This window comes from Rhipicephalus microplus, chromosome 10 (genome assembly GCF_043290135.1).
Source record: "Rhipicephalus microplus isolate Deutch F79 chromosome 10, USDA_Rmic, whole genome shotgun sequence".
In the NCBI taxonomy this organism is placed as follows: domain Eukaryota; kingdom Metazoa; phylum Arthropoda; class Arachnida; order Ixodida; family Ixodidae; genus Rhipicephalus; species Rhipicephalus microplus.
In genome coordinates this window covers 39,665,729-39,681,487 of record NC_134709.1, presented here as the reverse complement: position 1 = coordinate 39,681,487, position 15,759 = coordinate 39,665,729, and the positions used below count along the sequence as shown (strand labels likewise).

The window sequence follows — 15,759 nt, the reverse complement described above, 5'->3', positions numbered from 1 at the left end:
ACCTATCTAAATATTCATATCTTCTGTGTACAGTAGCATACTGGAACAACTTGCCTGGTGAACGCCTGTCAAATATTGACGCCATTGCACAGTTAAGATGTCAAGTTTTTTTAGTTTGTTTTGTTTCCCTTTCTATATACTTCATTTATGTGCCAAGTTTTTTGTTGTTTTCCTTTTTACGTCCCATACTTACAATGTTGCTTCCCTCTTGTTATTATAATTTGTATTTTCCATGCCACTTGAGCCCTTACCTGGGCCTACAGTATCTCTGAAATAATCATGTACCCATTTTTCGTCATTGTGGTGAGTTCCACGACATATCGTCTGCCCACGCAAAAGCGTTAAAAACAGGTGACTAACCAAGGTGAAAACAAATAAAAAATAATGTTTCGGGATCAGCAGGAACACCAAAAGGTCATTTTGTTTTGTTTGGACATTCGTCAAAGCACGTGAACTTGTTAAGGCTGCGCAAATAGAAAAAAAAATCATAGTCTTGCATCAGCGTTCCTTGTACGGTTCAAAATGAATAGGTGTAAATACGGTGATGTTCTTTTCGCGGGACGACTCAGTGCTGTTCCATAGTTGAGTACGAAGTACTCAAAATTGTTAAACATTTCTTTCTAAACACAGGTTCTAGTTGCGTTTTCATCCTCAAGCGATCCGTCCAGATGCAACGAATGTTTTACGACAACACATCATGAAATGTGAGGCCCATGGGACCCATGAGCCTACGGACCTGGTAGAGTACCAAGTACTCTAGGTCGTTAACAAATTTCAGGGCAACGCATTCCCGATGCATGTAGTAGTAGTAGTAGCTAGCCAGCTCTCGCTTATTCCTTCGAATGTCCGCTGTATGGTGGTACTTGTACATGATGACTATATGATGAAAAGGTGCGAGAGAGAGAGAGAAACGAGAAATAAGGAAGGCAGGGAGGTTAACCAGATGCTAGTATCCGGTATGCTACCCTACACTGGGTTTGGGGAATAGGGGGTTGAAAGAGTAAGGGAGAGTAAAAAATATAAATAAGAGAAAAACCCCGACACACACGCACGCACAAAATCAGTCCACTCAGAGGCGTTCCGACAGGCCAGTAGTTTGTAAGAAGCCCAGTAGCGCTTGCGAGATGGTGGTACTTGGAATGATCACTGATTGGATGGATGCGCGAACAGATGAACATACAGACGAAAGGACAGACGGTTGGACGTACAGACAGGCAGACGTACGGGCGGATGGATGGACGGATTGATGTCACGCTTCGCCCCACTCGTCATCATTCACTCCGTGGATATGCTGTCATTTTTTTCTGAACACATTACTACCATAGCCTACATTCGCAGCTTACAAAGTGCCAGCGTGGTATGTATGTGTGGGACATTGGCACTTCTGAGACGTTCATCGCCTTCGGGTAGCCGTAATTTTGAATGGTGCAGCTTCATAAAGTGTGAGGTCCATGGGACGGCTTTCAGCTCTCCCATTATAGAGTACTGTATACTCTAAATTGTTCACCCCTTTATATAAACACACATGGCCTCGTTTGATGGTTGTGCTATATGTGATGTGTCATCAGCTTTTGTTGATTTGGGTCCTTCTCACCTTTCTCTCCTCCACCCTTTTTACTGTCTCAGAATCTCTTTTATATTTTTATTGTACTTTGTATTTGGCTTGTTTTTTTAAATCAAGCTGATAGCCTGCGCCTGTTTGTGCTTCTCTCTTCTTTTGTGTCCCTCTCTGGTTTTTGTGCAGTTACACCGTGAGAACAAGACATGACCAGCGCTTGTCCTGCCTGGTTGTTTTTTTTTTCGCTGCCTTTATGTGTAACAAAAAAACAGACACAGCACAGAGAGTACAAGGAGGAGGATACAACTTTATTTTCTTAGGAGGGTACAACTTTATTAAGAGTACGAGGATGAAGTGATTAAACGAACTGATGGACAAGGGTGCCAACTTTCAATGACCCTTCACTTGATGTATTACGATAGTAGCCTTGTGCAGCACAATGAAACAGAGATGAAGTTAACACAAAAAAAGGTCTAATGATGCGTGGTTTGACGGCCCGAAAAAATGCTCACTGTAGACGAAATGTAAAATATTAGGGCTTGTTCCTGAGCTAATTGGTTTATACTTAAGAAGGAAAAAACAGACACGGCGCAAACAGTACGGCGATGACCTGAAGAAACAAACTTACAGACAAGGACTATTCTACAGTGAGCTCTTTTTTAGTTTCATCAAACCACGCACCACGAGATCTTACTCTTGTGTTAACCTCATCACTGTTTCACCATGATGGTCAAAGCTACTGTGGTATTGATCTATTGGTGGGTGGCGCCTTTGGAAGTTGGTGCCATAGTCTGTCAGTTTGTTTCTTCACTTCGTCCCTGTGTTTTTTCGCGCCATGTCTTTTTTTTTCTTAGGTATGAACGAGCCGTTGGAAGTTGGCGCCTTTGTCTGTCAGTTCGTTTCTTCCCGTCGTCCCCATACTTTTTGCGCCGTGTCTGTTTTTTTTTTCTCAAGTACGGACGAAGTAGCTCAACAAGAAGCCCTGTTGCCTTATATGCCTTTGTGTGGTTCTTCGTTTTTTTTTCCTCCGACTAGTTAAAACAAACTTGTCCAGAAAGCTACGTTATAGAAAAAGCAATACAAGTAAAGGTACGCATGCGTTTGATGAGGCATCTAAACGTTTACCCTTAATAACCACGCAAAGAAAAATATATGGCAGTTATCCTGGAAAATGAAGCGCGCGGCGTGCGTGCCCGTCCCGGAGGTGATAAGGTGTTGAACGCAATGTGACGGGTAGGTGCCACCACCGTCTCCTCTTAGCAAAGCGTCGGAAACACTCGCCTTTCCGTGCAAGCGTTGCTTGGTCAGCGCAGCGTGATAAGCGCCACGGTCCTTAAAATTACTTACATATGCCTTTTCGATTAAAAGACGCACATTCAGAATATATACGTGTTGTTATGGTGCCCCAGACATGCGCAATAATTACTTTTTTTTAATTGACAATTGCACAAGCATGAACGCTCAACCTTGAGCAACGTTGGTGGGTGCTGCGGACGGGGTCGGCCGTTTCAAGTACCCGATGTCGTTAAGAGTAGATTAACAGACAAATGTACAGACAGACAGACAGAAATTTTTGCGTCGAAGGACCCCAAGAAAGACTATCGTCTTTAGAGAGCAACCTCTCGATACTAACTTTTCCGAGTGACATTCCGTGGCTGAGATACCACGTGCGCAAGAACGCAACAACGCCGACGAAGAGCCAACCACCACCTCGAGATCCGAGGCATCCCATACACCGGCGCAAGGGTGTCAACGTCCCGATACCAACTCGGCCGTGGCAGAAGGCGGGGGGGGGGGGGGGGATGCAGCGCGCGTTCCGAGGTAGAGAGAGAGAGCGCGGTGTCGACGGCAGCCGCGGCGCGGCGTCGCCGTAGTCCCGCTCCGACGCGCTTCGGGACCCTCCGTCCGCGGCACTCGCACAGCGGCGGGACCACCGAGCGCTCACGGATTTGCCGAGTGGAATACCGCCCATCGAGGTCAAGACGCGGACGTCTCCTAGACGTCGCTCTCGAGAGAAAACTAAGTGATCCTGCCGGTGAATGGGTACTGCCAGCTTCGGTAAGCGTATTTGTGGTGTTCGTAAACTAAGCTATCGCATGTGTGCTTATTTTGCCCATTACTCAGTTGTAAAAATTAAGAGCAAGTAACCCGTTTGGCTCAAGGAGTGCTTTCATCGTTTAGGGCAAGAAGTGAAACTTCCAGTGAGCGGAGATTGTCACTATGTGTGAGGATAGCCACTTTCTTTATGTAGTCTTTCACAACATAATACTTTTCTCCCTCAGTTATTTTTTTTTTTTTGCAAGAAAGTGACCGAAGCTAGATGTGAGAATGAAAGTTCGTGCACATAACAGGGAAGTCGTGATCTAACCGTTTGTCGTCCGAATCCAAAACAAATATGCCTACAAGTTTCTCTGACGGGTAAAAAACATTTTTTCTCTTTCGTAAAGTCTTTGTTTCACTTAGTAAAGAGCATCTATGAATCTCATCACACGTGCTTCACTTCATTATAGTTTCATTCACGTTTTCATCAACTTTTTTTTTTGCGCCAACAACTTTTTAACTCTTAGTTTTGTAGTCAATTCTCATACCGATTCCGTATCGCATTGATTGAGTGCTCAGTTGTTCCGTAGATCAGAATAAGATAAACCCATGTTTTGGGAAAGTGACCGCCGGATATCAACAGGTTGTTGGGGCAAAACAGTATCGGTTGCTTGAAGAGGCATCGCGTAAGGCCATCATATAGGTTTACGGTATTCGTGATTAAAAATGTAAAGACTGTACTTGCTAACTAAAAAAAATGCGTAAGCGAAAAAGTTTTATTTCTTCCGAGCCAATAGAAATGTAAAAATAAGCAACTTGTAAGTAGAAAAAAATAAGATCGGGTTGGTAATTATTAACGGAAGCGTAACGCGTTTTATTTGTTGGCTTTTTTGTTCAAACTCTATTCCTTATGTGCATCTTCAGAATTATATTAGAGCAATGATATATATATATATATATATATATATATATATATATATATATATATATATATATATATATATATATTACCTGCAATTTTTCCGCCTTGTGTTGGCCCTTTTATCTTTAACAATATGTTCTTTTACTGCAGCTTAAGTACTGGCCCAACCTGTTAAAGATGCTGGTAGGGAGGTTTTTTTTTATTTTCCAACACTTACCATTTTAGCACCATGGAGTTCTTGTTCACTTATTACTGTGTGTGATCAAAGGTTGGTGGTTCATTAGTTCTGGGAGTGTAGAACTATTGTGTGCTGCGTTAAAGATCGCAAGAAACACACACACACTATTTTTTGTATTTGTTAGGTTGTGCACGTAATGTGGGTTATTCAAACTAATGTCATCTTGCTATGTAAGTGCATGGCTCGAAGCACGAAGGGCTACGGATGTTTTACGTGCAGTAATTTGCAACATTGGAAAATATTCTCAACGTTTTTTTTTTGGGGGGGGGGGGGCAATGCGAGCCCCAAAAAGACACAAAACATATGTAGCAAAGGCACACGATTTTGTGACATATAATATTGCGCAAAGGCATTTGTCGCAAAATCACGGGAGTTATGTGCTTTCTGTATTCACCAAATATTTCACTAAATGTATGTGAAGGCTTTAGGCTGCATATTTTTACGTGTGCACTCACAAAATATTGTAAACACTTTTTTTTGAACTTTCAGCCGTCGTGGGCGTATTTTCGCTGCATATATTTGCGGAATAATGTGCCTAATAGAAATAATATCCTGTTTCTTTTTCACTTTGACGAACACCGCTGAGAGACACTATTAATTAAGTGCTCATAAGATGCGTCTTGCCGAGTAGTCTGTGTCTCTTTCTATTGAAACGTTTTTTTTTTCACTTTCTTTATCGCAAGATTGCAGTTGCTGGATAAATATAAAAGGAATGACCCTGCAATTGTAAAAAGTTTACATCAATTATGTATCAAGTTTTATAATGTGCAGCCGGTTATTCTAGGTATTATATAGGTGCTTGCTGTTATTCTGTTGCTCTGAAATGCCTACAAATGTAATCTCATCAGAGGGCACTGTAGGCTTTTTGACTTGCGTTCCAAACTTGTGCAACTTGGAGAAATATCTAATATAATTTCAAATACTAAAGCCTTGGTGGATCTTGCTATAGAGAGAGAAAACCAGCGTTTGAGGAAGTTATAGTTTACGTAGGACTGTGATTACCGCATGATCAGCGAGGACTCAGTTCTAGTCACTTAAAAAAAAAACTTTTGTTCTTTACAAAATGCTGTTACCTCGATTGTGCCGCAAAAAAAAACTCAATACCTGAACAGCAAATTAATTTTTATCACTGAATGTTCGCGCATGGGAACCTAAGCGCAATTGCACGAGTTCTCTCGCATTCCGGACTGAAGTACATGACGGCCAGGCTCCCAATAAGCTTCTCCAGAGTAAAGAGTCGATCATCCAGGCTCTTTAAGGCACACTGGAGAGTCCAGCGATCTTCTTCAAAGCCCAGAAAGCCCTTCTACAAATCTTAAAGGCAACGTCACTGTGAGACCACCTATGAAACTTGAACTGTGTGTGCGGTGTGCGTATTATGAGAAATGTTTATCTCCTCCTCCTTCTCTCTCTCTCTCATTCTCCTCTCCCTCGTGTAGGGTAGCAAACTCTACTTAGTCTAGTTAACCTCCCTATCATTCTGATATTTTTTCTTCTCTCTCTGTTGCATTGCGCTCCTATCAAACTGCTGCCACCATCTCAGGAAAATGAACGCGCGTCCTAGCTCTTAGCAGTGCAACAGTATACCTGCAGAGCTACCAGGCGAGTGGCGTTGTCGTGTAGCATCTCTAGGAAGCATGGCAACCTCTTGGGCCGAAAGCTCTTTTTTTTTAAGTAAAAAAAGTGTTGCATTTGTTACATCCGCCGTTGGTCGCTGATGTGCAACGATGCAACGATGCCAACAACTTACATGGGTGTTCCCTACCACAGATGTGTCAAGGTTGTACGCGCTGCTTATATTTGTCCGTTATGACAGATTAGGATTAATAGAGACAGAAAGAATATCAGAAAGGTAGGGACGTTAACTATACTGAGTCCAGTTTTTTACTTCCTTGGTCCCATCTCCCCGCGTATAACAGAGAGAGGAGGATATGGGCAGTGCACACAATATACATACCGCACACACAGGGCTGGTTTCACAGGATTAGGATTAGGATGTTGTAAGCTGCCAGTGGGTCTAGCCTTGAGAAATTCGCAGGCACTTGCCCCGGCTGGCTTCCTTTTTTCTGGTCACATAAAGCCGATGTCATTTAAAGCGAAGCGTGGGCATGCTGGAGTCGCGCTCGGCACGACGCAACCTGATTTACGCCGACGGCCTGTGGGATCTTCAGATTAATGGCTTAGTGGGTACCTTGCAAGCGCGTTTGTAGCAGATACCCAAAGGGAGTTCAAAAAAAAAATTGGCAGCATATCCACGGAGTGAATGATGGAGAGTGCACGGGCGAAGCATTCGTCCGTCCATTCGTTCTTCCTTATGCCCGTCCATGCGTCCATCTGTGTGACCGTCAATGCGTCCAACTGCCCGTCCATGCGTGCGTTTGTTCGTGCGTCCGTCCCTGCGTTGGTCCATGCATCCGCCCCCTGCATGCGTTCATGCGTCCATCCATGCATCAGTCTGTGTGTCCGTTCGTCCATTTATTCAACACTCCAAGTACCACCATCTCGCATCTTTTCATCATATATTTATTGGATGAATGGATGTATATAGCTGTACCCTTTAGATCCGGCGGTGGCTAGCGCCACCAAGCCGTAATACTTCATGAATCAAAAACTAGATTAATTTTTTTCCGTTAGATAGTGAGGTTGAGGATTCGTATTTTGCAGTGAAGGGTTTAATTTTCACTCGTGCATTAACTTTAGCCACCAATCAGATAACCTCCTTCTAGTTAATGCCATCCGCTTAAAGTCTATTTTGCCCTCACTGTCCCCATATAGAAGTACCGCCATCCAGCGGACATCTCAAAGACTAAACGAGAGGTGGCACTCGCACACTTTCTTATGGCTTGTGCTTCGGTTCTACTTCCCACCTTTAACCACCTCGAGTTCATGGTATATACTAGTTCATTGTATTCGTGGCACTGCAGCTCAACGCTCGCTGAACCTTTCTAAAACTAAGGAGGTTACACTCAGCGAGTATAACGTAGCAACCCTTTCTTGTTAGATAGTGCTCAATGTACATGCCAATGGCTGCTAATGGGGATCGCAGCGTGCGCGTTAACTAAAAGCCGAATGCTCCTGTCTCTCATTTCCCATTAGCAACCATTGGCATACACATTGAGCACTATTTTTTATCGTTCAACAACGCACAGAAGAAATCTCTCACCGGCACCACCTTGGAGGTCAAAGTGTTATACTCGTTACATATTACAACGGCCACGAGGGACGAACGGGTGCCGCTATAAGGAGCTTCGCCCCTAAAATGGGGCTCTTTTCGTCGCTCTTCTTTTGTTTCGCTATGACCATGCTGGGCCTACCGCACGGACCTGGCATTTTTTTTTCTTGTTGGCCCGATCAAGCCAGATTCAAACACAGCCCGAATCAAGTTCAAAATATAGACGTTGTCGTAGAACTGTTTTCAACCGCATAGCGGTTTCTCCGCGGAGGCCCCTCTCACCCCATTTCTCGCTTTGGCTTTCCTGTAGCCACATTAAACGCAAGGTGAGAAGGCGAAGTCACGCATGATAAGCTTCGTAATTATCTACAGATGAAAGAACACGAAAGAAAGGAAGAAAGAAGGAAAGGAAGAAAGAAAGGAAGAAACAAAGAAAGAACAAAAGGAAGAAATAAAGAAAGAAAGAAGAAAAGGAAGAAAAGAGAAAAGAAAAGAAGGGACGAAGGAAAGAAAGGAATGAAAAGAGAAAGAAAGAAAGGAAGAAAGAAGGAAAGGAAGAAAGAAAAAGAAACAAAGAAAGAACGAAAAAAAGAACAAAAAATAAAAAATACAAAGACAGATAGAAAGAAAGAAAGAATAAAAGAAATAAATAAAGAAAAAAGATTACATCAGGCACGCACATGCACGCTTCGTTTTTGGCTCCCATTTTCTCGATAGGGTGTGGGGACCTGAATGTTTTTTCTAGAACGTTCTTAGCTAACAAGCACGATGTTCAAGCTTCGAGGCATTCTCACGTTCGTCACGTATGCTTGCGCTTTTTTTTTCTTGCTTTTACTGGGCAGGCTCGGTATCTCTGATTCCACGCCTCATTCGCCGTGAATCGATACATCGTTAACAAAGTTGAACGGAGCGGGAAGTGGGACGATGGTTATTCGCTCCAACTCGCACTTATGAGTATCTGCATTGAGAAATCACAGGCATAATATGGACTTGAGCATCGCTCTATACTTTGGTTTTAGCAAATGGTGCGAGGCACTCTCGGCCAATAACCAATACCTTAAGGGTATCTCTGAGAAAAGAAATGCGTGGTAAACATAATTACTCAGATTTCTAGCTGCGCTTAAGATTGTGCGAAGTCAGGTACTAAAAATTCACAAGGCTTTTGCCTGATACGATTCAAAGGTGGAAGCCATCATCTTATTTTTTTCATTGTCGTTTCCGAGGCAATATATTGATCTCCTGTCTGAAATGTGATGGCTTTCTACAGAAAATGTGGTTTTCCATTGCCCCCAGCATCAGAATGATTGCAAGCGTTCTGCGCTTCATTTGTTTTTTTTTTTTACTGCCACCGACAACAACTCGTCTTTCACCAAGCGACGATATTATGCGATGACGTCATCGTGACACGTCCCGTTATATGACAGCATGACGACATTGCAAACCTAGGTAACCTGTGACTTCATGATAATGGCGTCATCAGGTCCCGTCACTTTACCTTGCTCTCAGTGAAAACACTAATTTCGGTGACCTGGGACGTCACAGTGTGGGTTTTTTTTTTTGATCACTCGCGTAGTAACCGACCTCGCGTGATGCTGATGCCGAGCACCGGTTAACATTTGCGTCTGATTGATTGATATGTGGGGTTTAACGTCCCAAAACCACTATATGATTATAAGAGACGCCGTAGTGGAGGGCTCCGGATATTTCGACCACCTGGGGTTCTTTAACGTGCACCCAAATCTGAGCACACGGGCCTACAACATTTCCGCCTCCATCGGAAATGCAGCCGCCGCAGCCGGGATTTGAACCCGCGACCTGCGGGTCAGCAGCCGAGTACCTTAGCCACTAGACCACCGCGGCGGGGAACATTTGCGTCTGGGTCCGAACTAAACGTGCCGCTTCTTGGATGTGGGCGCGTAAAGACAAAGGCGAAGGGAAGAATATACGCAGACACTCGGATTGGTGATTGAAATAAACGATTTTTGTTGTCAGTAGTGCCAGCGTATTTGTGCTTTCCTCCATTGGCCCTAGTCTTCTTGTGCCCACAACTAAGAAGCATTGCAGACCACAAGATCCGCGTCGCTATAACCTCGTAAACATGCCGCTCAAGCGGGACAGACGCCACACAGGGACCAGAATTAACGAATGCCGTCGAATCGCCTCAGGAGGCAAAATGATAGAGGCCAGTGTACTACTCTTCGATGTCATCGCACGTAACGGAAAGCCGGGTGGTCGACATTGTCTATAGGTTCGCACTACGGTGTCTGATAGCCTGAGTCTCTTCGCGACGTTAGACACGTATACCCTACCAACCAGCCTAAATTGCCCCGAAAGCGATAAACGTGCTGTCAGGAATGTCTGGCAACAGGTTGATAAGCCAAGTGGTCGGTGCTTCTGCGCCGGAAATACTTGCTCGATTCACGACAGTGGCGACGTATCGATTTTCAGCGGAGCCCCAAAGGGACCACAAAGGGAGCACGGGGCTGGAGACTGAAAACACTAGCACCATTGGTTTCGCTTTTGTTCCTGTTGCGACTGTGTAGATACTGTGTTCTTATTTCTTTTATTTTGGACTATCTTTTTTACCGAGATAAGAAAAAAATGATAAAAAAACTCTGCAGACTCGTGGACAAAGAACACGCAGATTTGCAATCTTTGCTTTGTTGGCGCCTCGTTCACGTCTATGTTGGAACAAATTAGTTCTTTGCCGCAATCTCACTACGTGGCAAGAGTACCGACATAAAGGTAGGGAGAAAAGATGTAGTTTATTTGTTAGGCTTATATCTCACTAACAATACTTGATATGCATGAGGAAAGTTCTGACACTTATAGAGCGTAAGAATACACTTCTGAGTCTTTTGTAGTGCAGCTGAAAACACGCCATCCACGCTGTTTAGGACACATGGAGACCATCTTGTATGGTCGTCGCCATTGACCTAATCAACCAGAACCTAACTGTCCCGTGTACCCATTTGCGTCACGCATCAATATATACTGTCTATAAATGCGCACATATCTGCTCCTCTGCCTTCAAAGGGGGTCGACACGTTCATAGATTGTTCACAGCGCTATGATCGCGTGAAGTGATGTGCTGTGGCAGAGCCTTTAGTGCACCACGTGGTAAGCAAGGTCCCCCTGGACTCACATGTCGGAAAGTTAACTTCTCTTTGAGTGTGTCTCTTCTTTCCCCAAGCTGTCAACGCCTTAAGAGGATGTTTGTTTCTTTGATGAGACAAGACGAGCAGTTCAAGGTCAAGAATTATATCCCCTGCACGTTTTGGGCTTTTTTTGTCTCTTAGTTCTAAATAAACTTGTGTCTAACAATGAAAAAAAAAAAGAAAATGTGCCCTTCCTTTTTTTTGTTCATTCGTAGCGAAGGTCTCATTCCCGCAGACTTGATACCTTGAATGCAAGGTTCTACAGGTCAGCTGCCAGCTCTCAAAAAATATGCTTCGTGGCGTCATCAGGCAGAAAAGAGAGCGTTTCATACTCGCCGTCATAGCTACTAGCGGTACTGAAGAACAATGCCAGGGTTAGATGCACATATGTAGCCCATCTAGCGGACGGGTGGATGACCACCGCGGTAGCTCAGTTAGAAGAGCATGAGAAGCATTTTTCGGAGGTCACAAGTTTGGTCCATGTCAGCGATAAGTTTATTCTTTCACCCACTTTACTTTTCTTCATATTTAGGTCATGATCTCTATTAACAACATCCCCCACACTTTCCTTGACTTTTTTGTTTGTTAGTTCTAATTAGTTATGCCTGTCTTTAGTGCGCCATATCGCTAATGCGAGAAAAGTAGCCCATTGAGAACAAAAATCGCAGCATATCCACGGAGTGAATGATGAGTGGAGCGAAGCGTACGTCAGCCCGTCCGCACTTCCGTCCGTCCATTCGTTCTTGCTTCCGTTTGTCCGCGCGACCATCCGTACGTCTGTCAGTGCGTCCGTACATCTGTCCGTCCATCCGTGCGTCCATCTAGTGAACACTCCAAGTACCGCCATCTCGCATATAGCATCCCCTGTGGCACATACCCACTCCGCGCGTCTGTCTATCCGTTTGTCCATCTGCTAGAGAAAAAAGTAGACGGGCTATACATTTTTGGTCGACCTTTGTTGGGATGCCGCAAGCATTTATTTTTCTGAAACAGAGTGCGTATATCAATCAGTTTACCATCAACAAGCACTGATGGGGTTTTCATTGGCCTTAGACTTCTACAGTTTTACAGAAACAAATGAAGAACATAGCCAAAAGATGTACAGTGTCAATTTTTATGAAAGCGAACACGGTAGCGCGTGGCCTCCGCGCTCCGGCGGCTGCTGGCAGCGCGTTCTAACGGAAGAGAGAGCAACCACAGTCTCCTTTCGCGTCATCTAGCGGCGAGCAAAGCAACCATTCGTTGCTGATACGGAACCAATGGCAAGATTATGACCTCCCTCTCCTCTCTTCTTCAAGGCGATTACGCGAGAGCCGGTAATAGCCTTGAAAGGAGAGGGGTTGCAATTTTGCCGTTCTATATAAGCAACTAGTGGTTGCTTTGCTCGCCGCGAGATGACACAAAGAGGGACTGTGGTTGCTCTCACTCCCGCTTGAACGCACTGCCAGCAGCCGCCGGAGCGCACAGGCCACGCGTCGCCGTGTTCCCTTACATGAAAATTGACACTGTACAGTTCTATTCCATTAAACTTTAGCAGTTCTATTATCTGATACTTATATATGCGCACAAGCAACGCATGCTGCGATAAGGAATGACAGTACGCGCAAAGCGTCACAACGAAAACCCATAGAGTGGCTCGTCTCAGTAAACTACAGTCAAAGCACCTACCGTCTCTGCAGCTGCAACTGCTGTGAATCAAAGCTCACTCAAGTACACGAACGTGACAGTTCGCCTCGCTTCCGGGACATGCACTCCGAATACGCGTGGGCGTTCCGTATATAGTCGTGCGCTGCGTCGAATGACCACAAACCTGCCAGAGTGCGCTGAGAGCCCTTCGGTCTTTTTGCGGCATGGCCTTGACAATGAAGCGTCTGCGATATCGGGGATTCTATGGCGCGTCGACACACTTCGACGGCTGCTTGATTTTTTGAGCACCTCACCAGAGAAAGAACCTATGACTTTCAGATTAATTTTTTTTTTACTTATCTCATAATACTCTGCCTTAGATCTTTGAGTGCTTAGGCTTCCCGAAAAGCGAAGCAGATACAGCCTTTGAAGGACTTCTATCAAGACAACGGGTCAGCAGCACAAAAAAAAATGTTTTAAAAATGTTCTAATTGCCTTCTTCTGGCAAAACTGCGATACCATGCAAAAATAGAATAAGGCTCGATATTGTTGAGGAACATATATGTGGCAGTTCATGTTTTCCATTTTGTTAGAGAAGTTAGGTGATGTACTTTGTTCAGCTCGTTCTGTCTTTTCGCACATGGTCAATCGCTGCCTGCAAGAAAATGTTTTTGGGGTGGAGAAAGCACATATAGATGGCTCTTTAGCATACGGGATTCATCTGTATAAAACTGTAGATGCGCGTTGGATTTTTATTTATTTATTATTTTTTTTATGTGAATGGCGGAACACCAACTCTGGAAATGTTTAGTAAATGCAAAGATAGTAGAGGTACCTACATAGTTATCTACCGTGAAAGAGAACCCAATTACTGGTCGCATAACACACAGGAATAACCGAGGTTTAGACGAGATGCTACTTTTCGGACATATACAGAGGCAAATACATGCGCAGTCATACGATATAAATATTGAAAGGTCTATAGAAGCGCAGGATGGCGCTATCCCATACTCCTTGCTTCGTTATTTTTGCAGCACAGCTAATGTGCTATAGTTATTGCGTATATCGTAGACACACAATTTTCAACATCATGAACCAGCGTGTGCTCTCTTCAGCCTCTTCGTCTTCTTCTGCTTCACTCCCAGAACACACGCTCCATATGCGAGAAAGTGAGGGCAGATAGAAAGAAAGGAGGAGAGGGATAGAATGAAGACAAGGAAGACAAAGCAAGGAATTCTTTGGAAGAAACAAAAAAAGACTAGGCAAGATTCGAACCCGCGTACCCACGATCTAAAGGACGATCGTCGTAGGCACCTGGTACTGCAGGCACTCGAGCATAGCATAATAGCATAGGGTTGCGTAGCTGAGTGTAGCAATGGAGGGGAAATTAAATGGAGAGTGATGTGGAGAGATGTGTGGATGAGGCAGAGGGAAAGGAAGAAGGCCGAGAATAAGACATATAATGGAAAGAGAAGGGCAGAAATGGAGAGAAAGAAAAGGAAGAAAGCCAGAAGCGGAAAGAAAGAGCTAGAAGAGATGACAGAATAAAAAGAAGACAAAGACAATTGAGAGAGAGTATTATATAGAAAGAACGAGGAAGTAGAAAATGTAGAATTCGAGAGGAAAGAAGAGAACAGAGATATAAAAGCTGAGAGAACAACAGAATGAGAGGAAGAAAGACCTGAAGAAAGGAAACAAAAGAGAAAGGTGGAGAAAAAATTACAGACACCAACAAAGGTAAAAAAAAAAGAGAGAGAGCTAGCACAGCCATGCACAGCATAGTAACCATCTGTGACCAAATCTTGTGTGACTTGGTGCCAAGTTCACTTTTGTTTGCTTTGGGTGTGTCATTTGCGATATCCAATCAATGCCATGCGTTGTGGAGCGAGGTGGGCATTAAAAATAGGGTATATATATATATATATATATATATATATATATATATATATATATATATATATATATATATATATATATATATATGTATATATATAACCCCAATTTCGGTTTACCCGAATGCCGAAATGGGCGAAAGTCGGCCATTCTCTATTTTCGTCAAGGCCCAACATAATTTTTGAGCGACAGCGACTTGTTACAAACTTATCTGCAATCACATGCCGACGACAAAGTGTCATTGTTGCTATAATAAAAACTATCACGTGCATGCCATCAATTGCGAAAAGAAGTTCAAAAGTAGGTCGATGAGAACACGTCGAATTTAGTACTGTCTTGCATGGCATAAGGAAGCCAAAAAAGCGTCTCACGACCTTCTTTTTTCGCGATCTCCGTTTCAACAGCGACGGGGTGTCTGAGAACGTACGTTACGACGGCGAAGACGCACTTCGCATGACAGTTTTACAATGCAGCAAGCTACGTATACCATAATTGTCACAAGTCACCAGCGAAACTTGAAAAGAAACCATCGATAACAAGACTTACGACAACATACGGCCGCGGTCTCACTCTCCGCGTGAGGTGCTTATGTAAAAAAGGTGGTCGATATCTTGCATTTTCTTGAAGCACGCGTGGATCGATAGCAAATCGCAACCGAAGCGAGAACCAGGGCTGAAGCCGTGTTGCTGGAAATCGCGACGCTGGCTTCCTGACGACAAGCAGTCTTTTCTAGTTTTCCAGAAACGCGCGACGTGACAAGCGATGGCTACAAATGGGCCTCCGCGAGAGGAGATCCGGTCGCTCGTCGCTGTCACCTGTCGCTATTCTGTGGATTAAGACTGTGGATTAACGTCTGTAGGAGTCGTGAGAGGCATGTCACTATTCATAATGTTTTGTGCGGATCAACTTCATGAAGTAATAGTGACGTCACGCCACGTGATGACACCAGGACAATATAGTGATGTCATAGTTGTGGGTGATTTGTGGCATTTAAGGAACGCTATAGGTACATATTATAAGTCAATGTAGTTTGCTGAAGTAGTGGTCCAGAAACCTCGTGGTGGTAATTTTGTACCAAGGAAGCGCTTCGTTTGAAACAAAATCACGTTTTAGTGATCTGGATCGCGTTAACACACTTCAAGTTACTTGTGT

The 15,759-nt window shown here is 44.0% G+C and overlaps 1 protein-coding gene across 1 annotated transcript in view; it reads left to right on the top strand.

Moving 5' to 3' along the window:
- The first annotated feature begins 3,471 nt into the window (after positions 1-3,471).
- Positions 3,472-15,759, top strand: part of LOC119180794 (QRFP-like peptide receptor) — a 159,402-nt gene continuing 147,114 nt past the window's right edge. The window contains exon 1 of the mRNA XM_075875513.1: positions 3,472-3,616. The gene's annotated coding sequence lies outside the window, so the exon portion shown is untranslated. The remainder of the gene's footprint in view (positions 3,617-15,759) is intronic.